Here is a 9,283-nt window from a genome sequence, read left to right on the forward strand (position 1 = left end):
ATATTTGGGAAAAATATTTTGGGGGGCTTTATAAGGGGGGAAAGAAAAAAGCCGATTGCGATCACTTCCAAATAACACTTAACTCCTTGACACAAGGTCAGCAGCAGGGTTCGTGCGTGTGTGTGTGCGTGTGTGTGTTTTCTTTCTAATCTGCGAGCTGTTCCCTAAGAGACACATTGAGAACTGGGGCTTGTCTGCTGACATGTTTTACACAGCTGATCCATTAGGATCCTGCTCTTCCTAGCCTCCCTGGCACCGCTTTGATCAGCGACATGTTTAAAGAAAAAAAAAAAAACCCACCAGAAAGAAAAGAAAAGGAAAAAAGAGTAAAAGGCACTTCTCTGATCAGGAATCCCTCCCCTCCACTAAATCATCCCGTGCACTTTAAAGCCATAAGAACCACTGAGGGACCCCTCAGCTCTGTGAGGCTTCACGACAGCTCTACGCTAAAACATCCAGACATGAGACAGCAACATCTTTTGCCCAGTGGCCTCTTCTGCCTGGTTCTGTGATTAACCTCTTCCCTGCCAGCCCCTGCTGCCATGTCTGCCTTCCCCAGGGGATGCACCCAGAAGGGGCTCAGTGCCCATCACACACTGTGGGTGTGAAGGGCAAATGCCAGTACAGCTTCACCTTCCTGCCTGGTTGCAAAAACAGGCTTGAAAAACTCAGCTGCTGCAGGATGCTGACTGCCTTTCTGCTGGGGAGAGGGGTTTGAATTCCTTTGCTGAGCACCTTTCCAAAGGTCAGTCAGAAAAGCACATGGCATGTCTTTGCAGGAGGGCATGGAGAGGGAAAAAGGAGAGAGGGGATGTTATGAACACAGATGGGTGCATATGCATGTGCTTAACCTGCCACCAGTGCCCAGGCTAGATATGTGTGAAAATGTGGTTATAGAGACAAGCTTACAGCCTAACAGCTGACATGAGGCACCAAGGGCACAGAGACTTTGGATAGGCTGTGGATGGCACAAAGAAGGTATAATTATTAATAATTAATAATTGCTCTACCCATGTGGGAACATTGTCTGAAAATGCACTGTGTAGACACAGACAGGCTATGTCCATGTCCTTCCCTTAACCCCTCATAGCTTACACATACACAGAGCCAAACAAGGACTCACCAAAGGGTGAATGAACCCCTGTGGGTTAATCCCACTGGCTAGGACTTCCCAGGTCCAGCTGAGCTTCGCTGTTTCCTCTGGGAAGGCTGCTCTTGTCACACTGGGAGGCAACCAGATGCAGCAGTGGTCAGGCACTGCTAACAGATGTCACTCTTTTAGTCTGTGGCAAACCCTGTATGATAGACACCATTTCTTTAGCTGTTTGACACCACTTTGAAGTATTAAAACCGCGACATCTTCTTTGGTGCTTGCTGAAGTCATCAGAGGCAGGAGCACGGTATTAAGAGCAAGCCCAAGAGGAAAGGGGGGATAGCTGTGCAGAGGCCCAGGGGTCCCAGGCAGAGAGCAGGGAGGTGAGGGCAGCTGGCTGTGCTGCTGCTGCTGTGACAATCCAGATCAGCTTCCCCATCCCTCCTTTTTTAATGTCCCCGAGCCTCGTGCGGTCTTCAGCTCGGTCACCTGCTGGACAACTAGCCAGTAAATACACCAAAGAGCCCATCTCCTGGCACAGAGGGAGGAACAACTAACAAAATGGTCATTGTTGCCTTCCAAGCCTAAAAGGAAAGTCTTCATTGTGCTTGTTTCTTGCCACATTGACACCTCAGTGAGATGGAGATCCAATGAAGGCAGGGTAACTCTGTGATTTAACACTTAATAAGTACTCTGTGGTGTTCATTAGCAGCAGGTATAGTGTTGCACATGTTGGTGCTGATTGCTCCTCTGATTGCATCCAGGTCTTCAAAGTCTCTGCAGTTTGCAGTAGATGGAGTACATACCAGATGCTGCAGAGATCTGGATGAATTGTCCACTGCTCAAGGAAATCCCCTAAACCACAGTTCTAGCAGCTTCCTTTCTCTTCACCCATCTCACCCCCCTACATTAATTCCTTGCCTTTTTTGAGCATTTTTCACTGACTTGAGTGATGAGAAGGACTTTTTGCCCTGAATGTTCAGCATGCCCTTTTTATTTGGTTTACAGAACAAATAGGATAATGTGATGGAAGATCTGCTCTTGACAGCCTTCGTGAGACTGATATTTTGACTGTGCAGAAGTTGAGGAATCACTGAAATGCACTTTCTTTTTTCCGTACCCCGGTTCTGGCTCACACACAGCTCTGCGGCTGCCACATCCACCAACTCTGTAAAACATTTGGGTCTAACAGCTTGTCTTCAAGGCAGATTTTTCGACCATACGCAATTTTAGCTTTGGCATGAGGCTTTTGCAAGAGTATGAAGGTGCTGCCATCTACATACTTTCAGGGAGGCTTTTCCATGTCAAATAGTGGTAGTAAGATACCCCAGTGGTTCACATTTGACTTCAGAGTCCCTGCAGCCTGAAGGGCCCCCAGGATCTGGGTCCCCATCACTCTGTTGTTTCCTACAGGCCCTCTTTGACGTGGCATCCATGTGCTTTGCTCAGCAGGCCAGGCTGAACAAAGCACAAATACCCAGAGTCTCAGTTCACTTACGATTCGGTTCAGCCCATGGCTAGAGGAGGATCTCTTCGGCTCTAGGTTTTCCTCACAGTATAAATCCCTGTGACTGGATCCCATAAAACAGTCTCATAAGCTCCCTAAGAATTTGTCGGGATGCCAGGTCGAGCATGCCTAGCCCTCGCAAAATGGGGTGGCTGAAAGCAGCAGAGTGAAAAGAAGCCAAACACCTTAGTAAAAGCAAGGATTAAGGAAAAAAAAAAGCCACATTAAAACAACATCCTTTTTTTTTTAGGCCATTTGCAGATAAATGACCTCCGTTCTTCTAATTAAAGCAAATGTGCAATTAGCTTAATCAGATCTGTGGGAAGAAAAGCAGTCACTGAGTCTCAAAAGGCAGGTTCTGAGAAACTGCAGCCAACTTTTCCTGGGGCCGACTGGAGACACTACATCAGAAACAGCATGAGCCCTGCCAAAGCCTTCTTCCTGTGAAAAATGATGTTTCAATTTAGGCTCCTGTATATTGTTTTCGTTAATCTCCCTCTTACTTGCTTACTCACTTGATCTCTCTTGCTCTTTGACACTAAATAGAGCCATGAAGAAGTAGGGCCTTGTATTGATTACGGGCATTGCATCCTAATTTCTTGAATTGAAGTTGTATTTATCATCTCCGTTCCCTATCAGCCTACATGTTCTTTGTACCTTGTGGTTCATAATATCACACAAGGGCCAAAAGCCCAGGGACTAGAGAATGGCACTTTCCTTCAGGGAAAGAAAATAGGGTTTGTGCAAAGGGAAAAGGCCTTGAAATCCTTTGCACTTTTGGGGGTGAAGGTCCTGAGACACTATTGGAAATCCTGGGGAGGAAGCTGCACTCAGAGATCAGTCCCTCCTCTCTATAGACAAAGTGGGAAATCGTGCAAACTGCTCTCTTAACCCTTTACTAGGCATGTTTGTTGGTAACCTCCTCTTGCTTATTCCACAGGCAGTCGAAGAATAGAGAACAGTGAAGGAGGAAACACACACCGCATTAAGAAAACAATATCTGTTTTAAAATATTATCTATTCAAATAGTTTTAAAGTCCAATCTTCTTCCTAAAAGCATGGAAAATCCCCTTTAGTCAGGCAGAGTAAACAGCCAGCACTACAACAGTCTTGCAAACCCACAAACCAGGCTAAAACTGGGCAAATGGGGACACAACAAATTACCAGAACAAATAACCCTTATTCTGTCCATTCCTTACCACGAATTTCCTAAGGGCATTTTCAAGCATGTTGTGAGCCATCTCTGCAGCCAAGCAGGGATTTAGCTTTTCTCTGGATGTTGTTCCCGAGAAGGAGAAAGTGGTGCAAAGTCCCCCATTGTTTACCCATGGAGGGTAGTACTGGGATCAGGATTTGCTGGCTCTGCCACACTTTCATGGCCATCTCATGAGTATAGACTATAGTAGCTATAGACCATGTTTGATGCTTTTTTTCCTACCAGGGCAGTCATTCTTCAGTGTCTGGCTGGTAACTCAGCTCCTGTTCATGTCCACCTGCAGCTGAGCCTGTTGCTAACATGCCTTGTAAGAATTGGGCTGACATTTCTTATGGGATTTTTCCCTGTTAGCACAGGTGACAATGTTCTGGTTTGCTCATTTCAGATGTCCCTCTTTTGTCCCATGGGAATGACCTCAACTTGTCAGCAAATGACTGGGTTTTGTGGAGAGCACAGCTTCACCTCTGCACTTGTACCTGCAGGTACAGGTATGAACTGGAGATGTTGTGCTAGTTCATCCGGCCAATTAAATGTCTCCATGACCTCCATGCGCTGGTAAAACTCTGGTTGCTCATGCTTCCGAACCAGACTTTATTTCTTTTTCCCTCTGATTCTAGGGGAATCTTTTTTCCTAAACCTTTCTTCCCGCAAGGTTTCTGACCTTTCTTAGTGTCATTTCGTAGAAAACACTTTGGTTTTGAAATTTCCATGTGACCTTTTTCTTTCTTGTTTCAGGCTTGTTCCTTTTTTCCCCCAACTTTGGCCTGGGGTGTTTGTTTGTTTGTTTACCATTTTCAACCTAGAGAAAAGTTAGATATGCAGTTCCAAAAACCAGAGGTTTCCCTGCTGTTGCCTGTGCTTTCTTGTTGACGCCTACTTTTTTTTTTTCCACTGCTGAATAAAGGGAAAAAGTCACTGCTAAAAATAAAGATGGGGCCCTAAAATATCCCCAAACCAACAATAGGAAATTGAGACTTTTATTTTTTGTGTTGTTTTTTTTTGGGGGGGGGGGAGGTGGGGTGGGGTTCTGCTTTGTTTTTAAAATCCAAAGGAGGTAATGCTTTATGTGAGAAATAGTTATTAGATTGGGTAATGAACACATTCAGATAAAGAGCTCGTTGCCTGAAGTGTAACAAATAAGCTAAACCTTGTCTATTTTACATCACGTAACGAATGTTTTGGTGCAAAAGCAAAACCTCAGGCAATAACGTGCAAGTCAGTGTCCCACAGCTCCATTCGACTGGGATGGGAAAAGCCTTGCTGTAATGGGATTCAGCTGAGCTGTCACTCCCAGGCTCATCTGGGGGAGTTCTGGGATATGAGCTGGTGGTGCTTGCCACTGATTTCTAGCAGGCACCAGCCTGTGGAGCATGTCCAGAGAGCAGGGTTTATGTGTGCATTCGTGGGTCTCAGCAGACCCCTGGGGATTTGCCTGGTGCTGCAGGGGCTGGCGGGCTTCCTGCCAGCAACTCTGAAGCAGCAAGAGCTGGAGGCTGGCCTGAGTCTCTGAAAAACCCCATCAGTAACATTTCTGACAAGATAAATTGCCTTTTAAATGTGGAGATGACCTTGGAAATCAGAAATAAATCAGCAGGATAATCAAAATTGATGGGTAAGTCAAATCTAGAAAATTTATATACTGGAGCCCTATAGAATAGCTTGAAAATCCCCATAAGTCGGGTCCTGGCTGAAATTTTGGTCCCTTTGCTGTAGTAATTTAAACTTTTCTATTTACTTTGGCATTCCTCTGCTCAGTGACTTGGCCTGATCAAAATGCTTTGATATGTCCAGCAAGAATAAAAAATATAGAAGTCGAAGGGTAGTATCTTGGTTTAGGACAACTGTGAACATGAAATTTAATCCTGGGCTTTGCAAGAGGGACTCTCCAGAACATACTGGGGGGGAAAGCAGTTAATGCTGCATTGAAAAAAAAAGAGCAGTCCTTCCTTTTCACTTTGCTTTTCAATGTCCTGTAATTTGGGCCAAACCAAACAGTGCTTACGCCACTACTGATGTTACAAGTTCACGTACCACTGCTGATGTTACGTACATTAACACAGCAGTCACTGGAAAGGAAAAGCAAGTGTAATTTGTCCAGAACGTGGACAAAAGGAGAGTACAGAATGAAGCTGGTCCTCCCCTTACTTTATTTAATTCCCTGCTGTTAACTGCTTTCTTGGTACAGCTTTGCTTTTGTCCTTTTGACACGTAGGCTACCATCATACGCTGCAGCTACCAGAACCGAAACTGCTCCAAGAACCATTATCTCTTAAAAAATCTTAAATCTGCCCATGCTGCTCTGACAGTCTTCTAAAACCTATTTATTGGCTTCAGTGTAGTTACTCCTGCTTCATGTCAGTGCAAGGAAAGCAGAGTCAGGCCAACTCTCTGATCTACCTGAGCCTGACATGTGGCTTACAACTGCTTTTATATCGATTGAGAATGTGGCTTTGAGATCTCCACACTTTCAGTTTGATCCAGTGCTTAAAAAAAGCCTATTTCTAAATCTGTTCATCTCTTTTCCACATTTTCTTAGTCCTTTCCAGACCCTATTGCATACATTTCATGTCTGCAAACTCAACCAAAAGTGCTGGACCTCTTACACGCCATTTATTGCTTTCTATTATACTTCATACTTGAGTTTACGCATATCTGTCTCCTTAAAAACATTTTGGAGAGAAGCATCACCTTTTTTGTAGGGCTGGTAAAGATTTTTCCAGTGAAACTGCTCCGAAGTAAAGTTGGTTTTTAGCTAATAAGAAAAGATGGTCTTCATAAAGCATGTTTCTGCTTTCCATTGGCAAATGCCTGAGAGCTGTGTATTGAGATTTCAGTCCTTGCAGTTGTCACTCTCATGCCCAATGTTCCTCTTTTCTTCCAGGGGTCTGTTCAATGCTTGAGTAATATCATCAATGCTATAACCCAGCAATCTGCTCCTAAAAGCACTGTCTGTCCCTTTTCTATCCCAGGATCTGAGCAAGGAGTTTGACATGGCATGGCATGCCAAACCGCTTCAGAAGTTCTCTGATGGAGTTTCCATTTCAGTCTTCCTTGTCTTGGACAATATATTTAAGCATTTAATAATCAGCATATAATACATTTAAGCATTTAATATATATATAAGCATATAATATATTTAAGCATTTAATAATGGACAGGGCAGTTATTTTATGGCCAGCCTACTTGCAAATTTTTAAAGCTCCTAAATATATAAAGGTTGCAGTGCTTAACTTGGACAGCTAAGTAGCAAACAATAACCAGTACTAACCAGCTGACAGAGAAGATAAACATCCAGGCAAAGAGGTGAAGGACTGGGAGGAGGATATCAAAATAACTACAGATTATTTTTTTGGTATGTGTATTGAAGATTGAAGATTACTGAAGATCAAATCCAATGAGTTGTGTAAGTGCTAGATGTGATGCACCAAACAAAAGCGTTGAAGGTGAAAGATTAATGGTTGACAGAGAAGCTGGGAAACAGATCAGGAAGAATCTAAGAGAGGAATGAAGGCACATCATTGGAGAAAAGGTGTCTTTGCTCCCACACCATGAATCGCTTCAATTCCCCAGCTTCCTAAGGTGAAAGACCCCATGAAACAAGTCGTGCCAGAGGGGAAGGACACAGCTAGGCTATATGAGCACACTGCCCAGGTCTGAGCCATGTAACCATCCTTCTTTGAGCATGGGGAAGGACCCTTTTGATGGCACTTTAGGGAGGACACATCAAGCACAACCTCAACAGAAGACCTAGCTCAGGGATCCTAGAGCAGGAAAAAGGCCATGCCAGATCTCCTGCTGCTGAAGGAGATACAGGCTTTTGGGGAGTGTGGGGGGAGAGCCACATGTGCAAGACTTCAGTCACCCACTGTGGAGGACCTGCTTATTGTTAGCAAAGGGATCTTCTCGCACTGAGACCAGATCCAGTTCAGCCACTGGACATGCAAGGATTTGCAATCATCTCAGTCTGCTGTCTCTAGAAGTAATTGCTGCCTCCAAGTAACTAATGAAAAGACTATGTGCTTAGGATCTACACCTCTGTGGTCTAACCTTTTAAAATCATTGCTTAAATGTAATATTTTACCATCTCCTTACTGGTTTCTTTCTCTCTTATTACCCTTCACTACAATGTGAACTACATTCTGATGTCATGGGATATTTTTCGGCACAAAGAAAAAAAAAAGGGAAGGCAATTTTGGGTGGCTGTTTTTATTTTCCAGGTATTTAGAACTCTTTTAGGGGAAAAAATATAACTTGATGGCTCAGGACTTCAAGCAACCCCCTTCCCCACAGCAATACCCAAAACTATAAATGCAGCTTATTTGGAAATAGAGCGTACAGCAACGCGCACATACTAAGCAGTTCAAATTCTGGTCATGCTCAGACACCAGTTACTGCCATAATTTTCTGGCTTTGCATTAACTCATTGAGCAGGAGTCTTGGCTTGGTCACAGCATTTTTTCTTGTCTGAAAGATGACCTGGTTAATAGAGGACAAACATTGGAGCTCTTCTGTTCTTTCCTCTTCTCTCTCTCACATGCACATACTAACATGCCTGTACGTGTCTCATATATAGAAATATAGACAAAAACCACACATATTTATAGAACACTCATATATGCATACACATATATTATACATATACATATAGGCACACAAGTGAATCCTCATACTCTTTACTAGTGCCAATATGTGTGAAGACTTGAAGGGGCAGTTAGCTTCTCTGCTGTCATCGTATATGCTTTCATTTCCAGTAATCCAGCAGATGCTCCTAGATCATATGGAGGGGAAATAGCTACATGAGCTGCGTCTGCACAGACAAAATAGTCTTTTGTGGCCGTAATGTAATGTTTTCCTTGGAATACATACTGTGCCATAGAAATAGGTGTCAGTACAGTCTCTTGAAGGAACATACTTTTTGTTTGAGCCCAGGTGAAGTGTTATCTATCAAAACTCTAAAAATGACCACCAGCAATAGCAAGGAAATTAGGCACATGCAAATGAAAACAGTCAGGAACCTGGCTTTAACCCAGGCGACAACTGTCTCCTGCTTCTTTAAGGAGTTAGGCACAGGCAGTGACACTGTCAGTTCACACATGATAAAACAACTCCATCCCTAAGTAAGTGGCTTTCCAAACTGCCATAGGTCTTCAGGGTTCAGCTCAGGTATGTTGGGTTGGAAGGATATTGGGCCAGCCCTTGTGCAAGAGGCTGCACTCACAGAAAACCTCCTGTCCCTATGTGGGAAATGCCAGGGGTCCCAAACAGCAGGTGAGGTACCAGCCATACCTTGCTTCCATAGTATGATATAGTTGACTAGGCTATCAGGACCAGCCTATAACAGCGATGCTGTGTATATGGCTGGTGCTTCCCTGGGACACTCAAGCAGCCTAGCCTCTTTGCTGTCACGATACACTAATTCAATGGAAAAGGCACATTTTTTTATGCACTGTTCCAGGTGTGCCATGCA

At 44.0% G+C, this 9,283-nt stretch overlaps 1 long non-coding RNA gene across 1 annotated transcript; it reads left to right on the top strand.

The window, feature by feature from the left end:
* Positions 1-5,180: 5,180 nt before the first annotated feature.
* On the top strand, positions 5,181-8,422 carry LOC136009347 (uncharacterized). Its single transcript, XR_010610514.1, has 2 exons — positions 5,181-5,428; positions 6,029-8,422. It is a non-coding gene; the product is annotated as an uncharacterized LOC136009347 (long non-coding RNA).
* Positions 8,423-9,283: the final 861 nt, after the last annotated feature.

The sequence above is a fragment of the Lathamus discolor genome, chromosome 2 (assembly GCF_037157495.1).
Source record: "Lathamus discolor isolate bLatDis1 chromosome 2, bLatDis1.hap1, whole genome shotgun sequence".
NCBI classification, from domain to species: domain Eukaryota; kingdom Metazoa; phylum Chordata; class Aves; order Psittaciformes; family Psittacidae; genus Lathamus; species Lathamus discolor.